At 38.8% G+C, this 12,075-nt stretch overlaps 1 non-coding gene across 1 annotated transcript; it reads right to left on the bottom strand.

Annotated features, from left to right (window-relative positions):
• Positions 1-10,278: 10,278 nt before the first annotated feature.
• Positions 10,279-10,386, bottom strand: LOC112760928 (small nucleolar RNA R71). The gene has a single exon (XR_003181342.1). It is a non-coding gene; the product is annotated as a small nucleolar RNA R71 (small nucleolar RNA).
• Positions 10,387-12,075: the final 1,689 nt, after the last annotated feature.

Genomic DNA, 12,075 nt, shown 5'->3' on the forward strand with positions numbered 1-12,075 from the left:
TCATAGCCAAAGTGAGAATTCATAGTGAGAAGGAGCAAAAACTAACAAGCAATCCAAAAATCAAGCTATTCACAATATTTACATTTATACAATAACCAATAACATAACACCATTGCGATTTCCCCGGCAATGGCGCCATTTTGATGAATGGATTTTTGACGACTTAGAATTTTACAAATAAAATCTCGTTGCAAGTATAGTTTCTAAACCAACAATAATCCCTTCATACAAAACTTTGTTTGTCACAAATCCCTAATATTAATAATCAAAGTATTCAAATCTCAGGTCATTCTCCCTAGGAATTTCAATAAAGTGTTCTTGTTATTGGTTATGAGGTATAGTTGGGGTTTTTGAGGTAATAGACAATAAATATAAATGGAAAAGGAAATAAACTCACAACTAACAAAGCTCTTGGCAAGGTATGAGAACTAGAAGTCCTATCCTAGTTATCCTCCTCAATTGTGACAACAATTGTTCATTGCTCCCACTCAGTTAACCTCTAACCATGGAGGAAAGTCAAGTGGATGGATTAACTTGATTCCACAAGTCCTAGCCTAATCTAGATGAAAGACTAGCTTTAGTCACATTCAAATCAATTAGCAACTTCTAATTATCAATCAACAAAAGCATTAGATAACTCAAGTGTCACTAATTACTCTACCTAGGCCAAGAGGAACAAAATCTATACTAAAATCCAACCAAACATTTTATCAAACACATGGAAGGCATAAAAGGAAAGTAAAATGAATGAAGCAATTCAACAGTAAAGGAACCTGAATCATAAATTGCATTAAAAGAGAAATAGAAGAAACAAAAGTGCATCAATATAAGAGTAGAGAATTACAAGAATTAAATGCTAAACTAGAGAGAGGAAAGGTAGGAGAAGAAGAACTACAAAAGGAAAAGTAAATCAAAGCATGAAATTAACCTAGATCTAAGAAATTCAAATCTAGATCTAACCTAATCTAATCCTTGAGAGAAGAGAGAGCTTCTCTCTCTAAAACTAACTTTCCCTCTGATGATATGTCATCATGTCATGTTTTTCTATGCTTTGGAAAGTAGCTGGTGCATTACATAAGCCAAAAGGCATCCTTTTATATGCATATGTTCCAAAGGGACATGTAAAAGTAGTCTTTTCCTCATCTTCAGGAGCTATATGAATTTGAAAGTAACCTATATAACCATCTAAAAAATAGTAATGGGATTTATCTGACAGGCGATCAAGCATCTGATCAATAAATGGCTAGGGGTAATGATCCTTGCGAGTGGCTTGGTTGAGACGCCTATAGTCAATGCAAACCCTCCATGAATTCTGTACTCTAGTTGTCAGGAGCTCTCCAAGCTAATTCCATACTGTTGTGACTCCAGATTTCTTAGGCACCACTTGTACTCGACTGACCCATTCACTATCTGAGATGGGGTAAATGATATCCGCTTCAAGTAGCCTTGTCACTTTTTTCTTGACAACTTCTAAGATAGTGGGATTTAATCTTCTTTGAGGCTGACGGACAGGCTTTGCTCCCTCTTCTATGAATATTCTGTGCCCACAAACTTGAGGGCTGATGCCTACTATATCCGCCAAGCTCCACCTAATTGCTTTCTTATGTTTTCTCAGCACACTAAGCAGCTGTTCTTCCCATTGGGAAGTGAGTTCCCTTGCAATGATAACTGGGAACTTCTGATTATCCTCAAGGTAAGCATACTTGAGGTATGGAGGAAGGGGCTTTAATTCCAATTTCTTCGCATGGCTAGGTTCTGGATCATCCGGGGCTAGTGATAATGGCAAAGTGTCCTCATTATGTTCAGAGGGTGTCCCCACACTTGGACTTTACTCCATGTGCTTATCTTCTATTTCTTCTTGGTGAACTTCGGCTACAGTTTCATCAATGATGTCGCACTGGAAGATAGAATGATCTTCCGGAGGGTGCTTCATAGCTTTATTTAAACTGAAACTCACTGTTCTGCCATCTATCTCAAAGGAGTAAGTTCCTGAGAATGCATCCAGCTTGAACTTCGAAGTCTTCATGAATGGTCTTCCAAGCAGGATTGATGGTGGTCTTCTTGAATCATTAGGGGGCATTTCCAGGATATAGAAGTCAATGGGAAATGTGAGCCCCTTAATGCTCACTAGCACATCTTCAGCAATTCCAACTACTGTAATAATGCTTTTATCTGCTAACACAAAACGAGCTGCCGACCTTTTTAAGGGAGGGAGCCTCAAAGTACCATATATAGACAATGGCGTTATACTAACACACGCTCCTAAATCACACATACAGTCAGAAAATATTACACCTCCAATAGTACAGTTAACCATGCGTGGACCTGGATCACTACATTTTTCAGGTATGCATCCCATTAAAGCAGATATAGAACTACCTAAAGGAATAGTTTCTAACTCATTAATTTTATCTTTATGTTTGCATAAATCCTTCAGAAACTTTGCATATTTAGGTACCTGCTGAATGACATCAAAAGGGGAACAGTTACCTCAACCTTTTTGAATATTTCTATCATTTTGGGATCAAGTTCCATCTGCTTTCTGGGCTTCCTTGCAAGTTGTGGAAATGGGATAGGAATGGCGCTACTTGCGGCTTTTACATCCTTTGGTGCTTCATTCCGTGGTTGAGCCTCTTCTTCTTCAACCATGTCTTGTACGTCCTCTTCCTCTTCAGCATCTTCCACTTCCACCACATCCTCAGCTGGGGCATGTTCTGGTGGGCTTGGTTCCTTATGGTTCCTCTCTTGTAGTATGGTTCCGGACCTCAAAGTGATGGCATTGATGCCACCCTTGGGATTAGGTAGGGGTTGAGAAGGAATTCCACTGGAGCTTGAAGGTTGGTTGGTTGAATTAGGTAATGAATCTATCCGGCAGACGAGAGCTTGTAAAGTGGCATTCAGACCATTTAAAGTAGAGTTCAGTGTCGTCTGTATGTCTTGTTGTCCTTGTGCAAGAGAACGGAGCATCTCGTCATTTGATGAGGAAGTAGGATAAATGATCTGCGGGACCTGTTGTTGGTTATGCTGGGATCCTTGGGACTGCCTTAGGTGAGGTGCTCTGTAAGGTTGGTACTGATTCTGCTGTCTGTTGTTGTTATTCCACCTCTGATTTCTATTGTTGTCTCTGCCTCTTCTGTTATAGTTGTCCCTCCGGCCATGGTTGGAACTATCTCTCTAGCTCTGGTTGGAGTTGTCCTGCCACCCTTGATTATAGTTCCCACCTTGGTTATAGTTGCCGCTTTGTTGATTGTATCCTTAATTCAGGTGGTCATAGAAGTTATGGGTGGCTTCCACAGTGTTGTCTTCTTGTTGGAGCTGCGGACATTCATCAGTATAATGACTATAATCAGCACAGATTCTGCATACTCTTTGTGGGACCAACTGTTGGCTTTGTTGTGGTAGGAGAGACTGAGCTTGTTGTGCTTGTTGTTGATTTAACTGTATCTGCTTCAGTAGGTTGGTCATTTCACATATACTCTATGTAAGAACAGTAGTCTCACATCTAGAGGAAACCTCTGCAATAGCTTTTGAGTGGCTGTTCCTGTGCCTGTGATTTCTAGTGGACTCAGCTAAGTCGCTGATCAGTTGCCATGCTTCATGGCTTGAGTGAAGTAGCTGATCAACACTAGCCTATCAATCATGTGATGGGGGCATGCATCTAGAAGGTTCTTAAAACACTCCCAGTACTCATGGAGAGTCTCCGATTCACCTTGAACAATGCAGGAGATCTCTTTTCTCAGTCTATCTGTAACTTCAGCTGGAAAGTATTTTTCCAAGAATTCTCTCCTGAGCGTATCCCAGTTTGTAACAGTCGCTTCAGGTTGGGAGTAGTACCACTCCCTCGCCTTTTCCTCAAGAGAAAACGGGAAGACGGTTAACAAAATAGAAGTTTCATCTGCACCATGACGCCTGACAGTAGAACAGGCTGTCTGGAAATCCCTAAGGTGCTTGATAGGCTCCTGAGCAGGTAAGCCATGAAACTTGGGCATCAAGTTGATTAGTGCAGTCTTCAGTTCAAAATCTGCAGCAAGAGTTGGGTGATGCACTTGAGACGGCTACAGTGTAAAATCTGGGGCTCCAGCTTCCTGGAGAGTAATCCTCCTAGGTGCTGCCATTCTATCTGCACGTGAATTAACTGAATCAGTAGTAAAGGAGCTTGTTTCGCTCTCATATGGCGGTTCGGATTCGCTCTCAGATAGGACTGGTGAATCGATAACAATCACTTCACCACCTTCAGAGGCTAACCGACGTCGAGCTCGCCTAATACGTGAAAGAGTTCTTTCAATTTCAGGATCAAATTCGGCTAAGCTCGGATCAGGCAGTGAACGCGTCATTCAATGAGAAAAACATATAGCTCATGGTAACAAAATAAAAATAAAATATACAAATAAAAATAAAAATATGTACATGATGCCAGGGCATCTTGGCTAGTTTTACTAGCCATTTTTTGTATGCTTTAGGTTGGCTTCATGTATTTTCTTAGGAAATAAGCAAGTATTTGGTTGAAAATGCATTCATACCATGATTCAAGCAAACATTGTGAATTTTGAATGATTTCATGAGAATTACGCATGAATTGAATGATAAAATGAATGATTCATAATCTCATGATTAAGAGCAAGACTTTGATGCACTTTGTTTGATTGGTTTCAGGTAACAAGAAGCAGAGAAGAGCCATGTTAGTGGCTACGTTAGTGCCACTAACGTGGCCATTAACGTGGAAGGAAGGAAAGTTTGGAACGTTAGTGGTAAAAGTAAACACCACTAACGTTAGCGAAGGGCAAGAAGACCCACATTAGTTTCCACATTAGTTACATTAACATGGGAGCTAACGTGGAAGAAAAGAGAAGCCCCAACGTTAGTAAGAAAGTTAATGGCATTCACTTTGAAGAAGGAGCAGCGTTATTGGCAAAAGTGCGTGCCAATAATGCTAGCGAAGCAAAAGAAGACCCACGTTAGCTTCCACGTTAGTTACATTAACGTGGGAACTAACGTGGAAGGAAAGGGAAACACCAACGTTAGTGGAAAAAGTGAGTGCCACTAACGTTTGCGAAGCAAAGGAAGACCCACATTAATAGCCACATTAGTTACACTAACGTGGACATTAACGTGGGCAAAAATCTCACCTGGCAGCTTGATCATGCCTTCTTCAAACAAGAATAACTTGAGCCACAAAGCTCCAAATGAGGTCATTCCATTGGCATTAGAAAGTAGGATTCCAGAGCTTTCCAAGCATATATGGAACTACATGGTGGACACTGAATTTGAGGGAGAAAACCTGCCCCGAAAGTCCAAAGATGAACATGGTATCAACCTGTAGTAAGGCCAGCTAACCTCTTCACATTCCAAGAAGTGTAACTCTAGCTGTAGAGCTCCAAATGATGCACTTTCAATTAAGTTGGAAAGTAGACATCCAGAGCTTTCCAACAATATATAATAGTATGGGGTGGACATTAAATTTGAGCTCCAAAACCTGTCAATATTAAGCCCCTGATCGCTAACGTTATTGTGACTCGCTTTTTCCAGTAACGCTAGCTACTGTGCCAGTTACCTTGTCCACTTCAACGGAGCATAACTTGAGTTAGAGAGGTCCAATTGAGGTGATTCTAGTTGCGTTAGAAAGCTAACATTCAGATATTTCCCAAGATATATAATACTCTATAGTGGGCATGAAATTGGAGCATAATCTAGAGGTATCTTTTAAGCCCTAAAACACCAACTGGGTAGCAAGTGTGACGTTAGCCACACTAACTTTAGCACTAACGCCACACTTGTAGCGTTAGTGTGGCTAACGGCAGCAATAATGCCAAGTCACCCTACACCTCAATTTGATTTACTTCTCTCTCAAGTCCACTTCAAAGCTCAAGCAAGCAAGCCCACAATTGTCAACAAATCAGGGCCACAAGAAGCATCTAGAATAGGAATTTTCATTTAATTGTAATTTACTTTTAGTTTCATTTCATTTTGTAATTTAGGAGAGCCTATATAAAGGCCTTAGTTTTTACTTTCAATTCATTCGGGAATTGGGGGATTGAAGAGGGGTCTTCGGACTCCCTCCCCTCACACACTTTTCCTTCTCTTTCTTTTCTTTGTACTTTTCATTTATGAATTTTGAAGTTTCAATTTTAGTTTTAATCTTCATCTTTACTTTTCTGCACTTTCTTTCTTTTCTATTTTGGTAGAGCAATGATTAACTAACTCTTTTCATTGGGTTAAAGAGCTTGATGAACGGATAATTTATACGCTTTTTGGCATTGTTTTTAGTATATTTTTAGTAGAATCTAGTTACTTTTAGGGATGTTTTTAATAGATTTTGTGTTAAATTCACATTTCTGGACTTTACTATGAGTTTGTGTGTTTTTCTATGATTTCAGGTATTTTCTGGTTGAAATTGAGGGACTTGAGCAGAAATCAGATTCAGAGGTTGAAAAAGGACTACTGATGCTGTTGGATTCTGACCTCCCTGCACTCAAAGTGGATTTTCTGGAGCTACCGAACTCGAAATGGCGCGCTTCCAATTGCGTTGGAAAGTAGACATCCAGGGCTTTCCAGCAATATATAATAGTCCATACTTTGGCCAAGAATTGATGACATAAACTGGCGTTCAACGCCAGCTTTCTACCCAAATCAGGCGTCCAGCGCCAGAAAAGGATCCAAAACCAGAGTTGAACGCCCAAACTGGCACAAAAACTGGCGTTCAACTCCACAAATGGCCTCTGCACGTGCAACACTTAAGCTCAGCCCAAACACACACCATGTGGGCCCCGGAAGTGGATTTATACATCAAATACTTACTCATGTAAACCCTAGTAGCTAGTTTATTATAAATAGGACCTCTTACTATTGTATTAGGCATCTTTGAACGCATTGTTCTTAGACCATAGGGGCTGGCCACACGGCCATGCCTGGACCTTCACTTATGTATTTTCATACGGTAGAGTTTCTACACTCCATAGATTAAGGTGTGGAGCTCTGCTGTTCCTCAAAGATTAATGCAAAGTACTACTATTTTCTATTCAATTCTTCTTATTTCGCTTCTAAGATATCCATTCGCACCCAAGAACGTGATGAAGGTAATGATTATGTGTGACGCTCATCATCCTTCTCCCTTATGAACGCGTGCCTGACAAACACTTCTGTTCTACATGAATTAAGCTAGAATGAGTATCTCTTAGATCTCCTAACCAGAATCTTCGTGGCGTAAGCTAGAATGATGGCGGCATTCAAGAGAATCCGGAAGGTCTGAACCTTGTCTGTGGTATTCTGAGTAGGATTCAATGATTGAATGACTATGACGAGCTTCAAACTCGCGAGTGCTGGGCGTTAGTGACAGACGCAAAAGGAGGGTGAATCCTATTCCAGCATGATCGGGAACCGACAGATGAATAGCCGTGCCGTGACAGGGTGCGTGAGCATATTATTCACTGAGAGGAGGGGATGTAGCCACTGACAACGGTGATGCCCTTGCATAAAGCCAGCCATGGAAAGGAGTAAGACTGATTGGATGAAGATAGCAGGAAAGCAGAGGTTCAGAGGAACGAAAAGCATCTCCATTCGCTTATCTGAAATTCCTACCAATGATTTACATAAGTATCTCTATCTCTATTTTATTATATAATATTCGAAAACACCATTATCACTTTATATCTGCCTGACTGAGATTTACAAGGTGACCATAGCTTGCTTCATACCAACAATCTCCGTGGGATTCGACCCTTACTCACGTAAGGTATTACTTGGACGACCCAGTGCACTTGCTGGTTAGTTGTATCGAAGTTGTGACAATCATGAATTAAGATCAGAGCACCAAGCTTTGGAGCCATTACCAGGATTTGTTCGAGCCTGGAGATCACAATTTCGTGCACCAAGTTTTTGGCGCCGTTGCCGGGGATTGTTTGAGTTTGGACAACTGACGGTTCATCTTGTTGCTCAGATTAGGTAATTTTCTTTTTGTTTTGTTTTCAAAAATTTTTCAAAAATCTTTCAAAAATTCTTCTTTGTTTTCGAAAAAAAAAAAAGTTTTCAAAAAAAAAAAAAATTTTTTCAAAAATAAATTATTCTATGGCTTCAAAATTTTTAAGAATGAATTCTAGTGTTTCATGAAATATGTTGATTCATATCTGGCTGTAAAGCCATACCCAAACTACTTTGGGATTGGTATTCAACTAATCACTCCAGCCCATGTAATTATATGCTAAAGCTTGGCTGGCTGTTAAGCCATGCCAGACCCTTTGATTGGAGCTTTAAGACTAACATGGCAAGATTCTTGGAATTCATATTAAAAATTTTGGAATCCTTATTTTTCTTTTTTCTAAATAATTTTTCGAAAAATATAAAATAAAAATCCAAAAAAAAAAATTAGAAAATCATAAAAATCAAAAATATTTTTGTGTTTCTTGTTTGAGTCTTGAGTCATATCATAAGTTTGGTGTCACTTGCATATGCATCTTGCATTTTTCGAAAATATCATGCATTCATAGTGTTCTTCATGATCTTCAAGTTGTTCTTGGTAAGTCTTCTTGTTTGTTCTTGATGATTTCATGTTTTGTGTCTTTTCTTGTTTTTCATATGCATTCTTGAATCCTTAGTGCGTAAGCATTAAAGAATTCTAAGTTTGGTGTCTTGCATGTTTTCTTTGCATTAAAAAACTTTTCAAAATTGTGTCTATAATGTTCATCTTGACATTCAAAGTGTTCTTGGTGTTCATCTTGACATTCATGGCATTCTTGCATACATTCATGTTTTGATCTAAAAATTTCATGCATTGCATAATTTTCATGTTTTCATAAAAATTCAAAAAATCAAAAAAAATATCTTTCCCTTTTTCTCTCATCAAATTCGAAAATTGAGTTGACTTTTTCAAAAATTTTTAAAAATCAAAGTTGTTTCTTATGAGTCAAATCAAATTTTCAATTTGAAAATCTTATCTTTTTCAAAATCTTTTTCAAAAATCAAATCTTTTTCAAATTTCTTAGTTATTTTCGAAAATTCCAAAAATCTTTTTCAAAAATCTTTTTCTTATTTTTATATAAAATTTTCGAAAATAACTAATCAATTAATGTTTTGATTCAAAAATTTCAAGTTTGTTACTTACTTGTTAAGAAAGATTCAAACTTTAAGTTCTAGAATCATATCTTGTGATTTCTTGTGAATCAAGTCATTAATTGTGATTTTAAAAATCAAATCTTTTTCAAAAAACTAATTTCTATCATATCTTTTCAAAAATATCTTCTCATCTTATCCTTTTCAAAAAATTGATTTCAAAATATCTTTTCTAACTTCCTAACTTCTTATCTTTTCAAAATTTGTTGCAACTAACTAACTAACTTTTTGTTTGTTTCTTAACTTTTTCAAAACTACCTAACTAACTCTCTCTCTCTAATTTTCGAAAATATCTTCCCTCTTTTTCAAAAATTTCTTTTTTATTAACTAATTATTTTTATTTTTGATTTAAAAAAAAAATTTCGAAAAAAAATACTAACCTTTTTCAAAAACTATTTTCGAAAATCACTAACTCATTTTCAAAAATTGTTTTCGAAAATTCACTTCCCCCTCTCATCTTCTTCTATTTGTTTATTGATATACTAACATCTTTCCTTCAACTCACCAAAAATCCGAACCCCCTCTCTCTCTGAGTTCAGATTTTCTTTTCTTCTCTTCTTCTACTCACACAGGGATCTCTATACTGTGATATAAAGGATCTCTATTATTATTATTATTTTTCTGTGCCTTCTTCTTTGTCATATGAGCAGGAGCAAGGATAAGAACATTCTTGTGGAAGCAGATCCAGAACCTGAAAGGACTCTGAAGAGAAAATTAAGAGAAGCTAAAATACAACAATCCAGAGATAACCTTTCAAAAATTTTCGAACAGGCAGAGGAGATGGCAGCCGAAAATAATAATAATGTAAGGAGGATGCTTGGTGACTTTACTGCACCTAATTCCAATTTACATGGAAGAAGCATCTCCATTCCTGCCATTGGAGCAAACAACTTTGAGCTGAAACCTCAATTAGTTTCTCTGATGCAGCAGAACTGCAAGTTTCATGGACTTCCATCTGAAGATCCTTTTCAGTTCTTAACTGAATTATTGCAGATATGTGATACTGTTAAGACTAATGGAGTAGATCCTGAAGTCTACAGGCTCATGCTTTTCCCTTTTGCTGTAAGAGACAGAGCTAGATTATGGTTGGAGTCTCAACCCAAAGACAGCCTGAACTCTTGGGATAAGCTGGTCACGGCTTTCTTAGCCAAGTACTTTTCTCCTCAAAAGCTGAGCAAGCTTAGAGCTGATGTTCAAACCTTCAGACAGAAAGAAGGTGAATCCCTCTATGAAGCTTGGGAAAGATACAAACAGTTGACCAAAAAGTGTCCTTCTGACATGCTTTCAGAATGGACCATCCTGGATATATTCTATGATGGTTTATCTGAGCTATCAAAAATGTCACTGGACACTTCTGCAGGTGGATCCATTCACCTAAAGAAAACGCCTGCAGAAGCTCAAGAACTCATTGACATGGTTGCTAATAACCAGTTCATGTACACTTCTGAAAGGAATCCTGTGAGTAATAGGACGCCTATGAAGAAGAGAGTTCTTGAAGTTGATACTCTGAATGCCATATTGGCTCAGAACAAAATATTGACTCAGCAAGTCAATATGATTTCTCAGAGTCTGCATGGAATGCAAGCTGCATCCAACAGTACTCAAGAGGCATCTTCTGAAGAAGAAGCCTATAATCCTAAGAACCCTGCAATAGCAGAGGTAAATTACTTAGGTGAACCTTATGGAAACACTTATAACTCAACATGGAGAAATCATCCAAATTTCTCATGGAAGGATCAAAAGCCCCAACAAGGCTTTAATAATGGTGGAAGAAACATGTTTAGCAATAGCAAGCCTTTTCCATCATCAACTCAGCAATAGACAGAGAACTCTGAACAAAATGCTTCTAATTTAGCAAATCTAGTCTCTGATCTATCTAAGGCCACTGTAAGTTTCATGAATGAAACAAGGTCTTCCATTAGAAATCTGGAAGCACAAGTGGGCCAGCTGAGTAAAAGGATCACTGAAATCCCTCCTAGTACTCTCCCAAGCAATACAGAAGAGAACCCAAAAGGAGAGTGCAAGGCCATTGACATAAGCGCCATGGCCGAACCTATGAGGAGAGGAGAGGACGTGAATCCCAAGGAGGAAGAGCTCCTGGGACGTCCAGTGGTCAATAAGGAGCTTCCCTCTGAGGAACCAAGGGACTCTGAGGCTCATCTAGAGACCATAGAGATCCCATTGAACCTCTTTATGCCCTTCATGAGCTCTGATGAGTATTCCTCTTCTGAAGAGAATGAGGATGTTACTGAAGAGCAAACTGCCAAGTTTCTTGGTGCAATCATGAAGCTAAATGCCAAATTATTTGGCATTGATACTTGGGAAGTTGAACCTCCCTTGTTCATCAATGAACTAAGTGATCTGGATCAACTGACATTGCCTCAGAAGAGACAGGATCCTGGAAAGTTCATAATACCCTGTACCATAGGCACCGTGATCTTTAAGGCTCTGTGTGACCTTGGTTCAGGAATAAACCTCATGCCCCTCTTTGTAATAGAGAAACTGGGAATCTATGGGGTGCAAGCTGCTAAAATCTCATTAGAGATGGCAGACAGCTCTAGAAAACAGGCTTATGGATAAGTAGAGGACGTATTAGTAAAGGTTGAAGGCCTTTACATCCCTGCTGATTTCATAGTCCTGGATACTGGAAAGGAAGAGGATGAATCCATCATCCTAGGAAGACCTTTCCTGGCCACAGCAAGAGCTGTGATTGATGTTGACAGAGGTGAAATAGTCCTTCAATGGAATGAGGACTCCCTTGTGTTTAAAACTCAAGGATCTCCCTCTGCAACCGTGGAGAGGAAGCAGAAAAAGCTTCTCTCAAGGCAGAGTCAACCAGAGCCCCCACAGTCAAACTCTAAGTTTGGTGTTGGGAGGCCACAACCAAACTCTAAGTTTGGTGTTGAACTCCCATATCCAAACTCTAAGTTTGGTGTTGGAGAGTCTCAACAAAGCTCTGCACATCTGTGAAGC

The sequence above is a fragment of the Arachis hypogaea genome, chromosome 16, assembly GCF_003086295.3.
Source record: "Arachis hypogaea cultivar Tifrunner chromosome 16, arahy.Tifrunner.gnm2.J5K5, whole genome shotgun sequence".
Classification (NCBI taxonomy): Eukaryota; Viridiplantae; Streptophyta; class Magnoliopsida; order Fabales; family Fabaceae; genus Arachis; species Arachis hypogaea.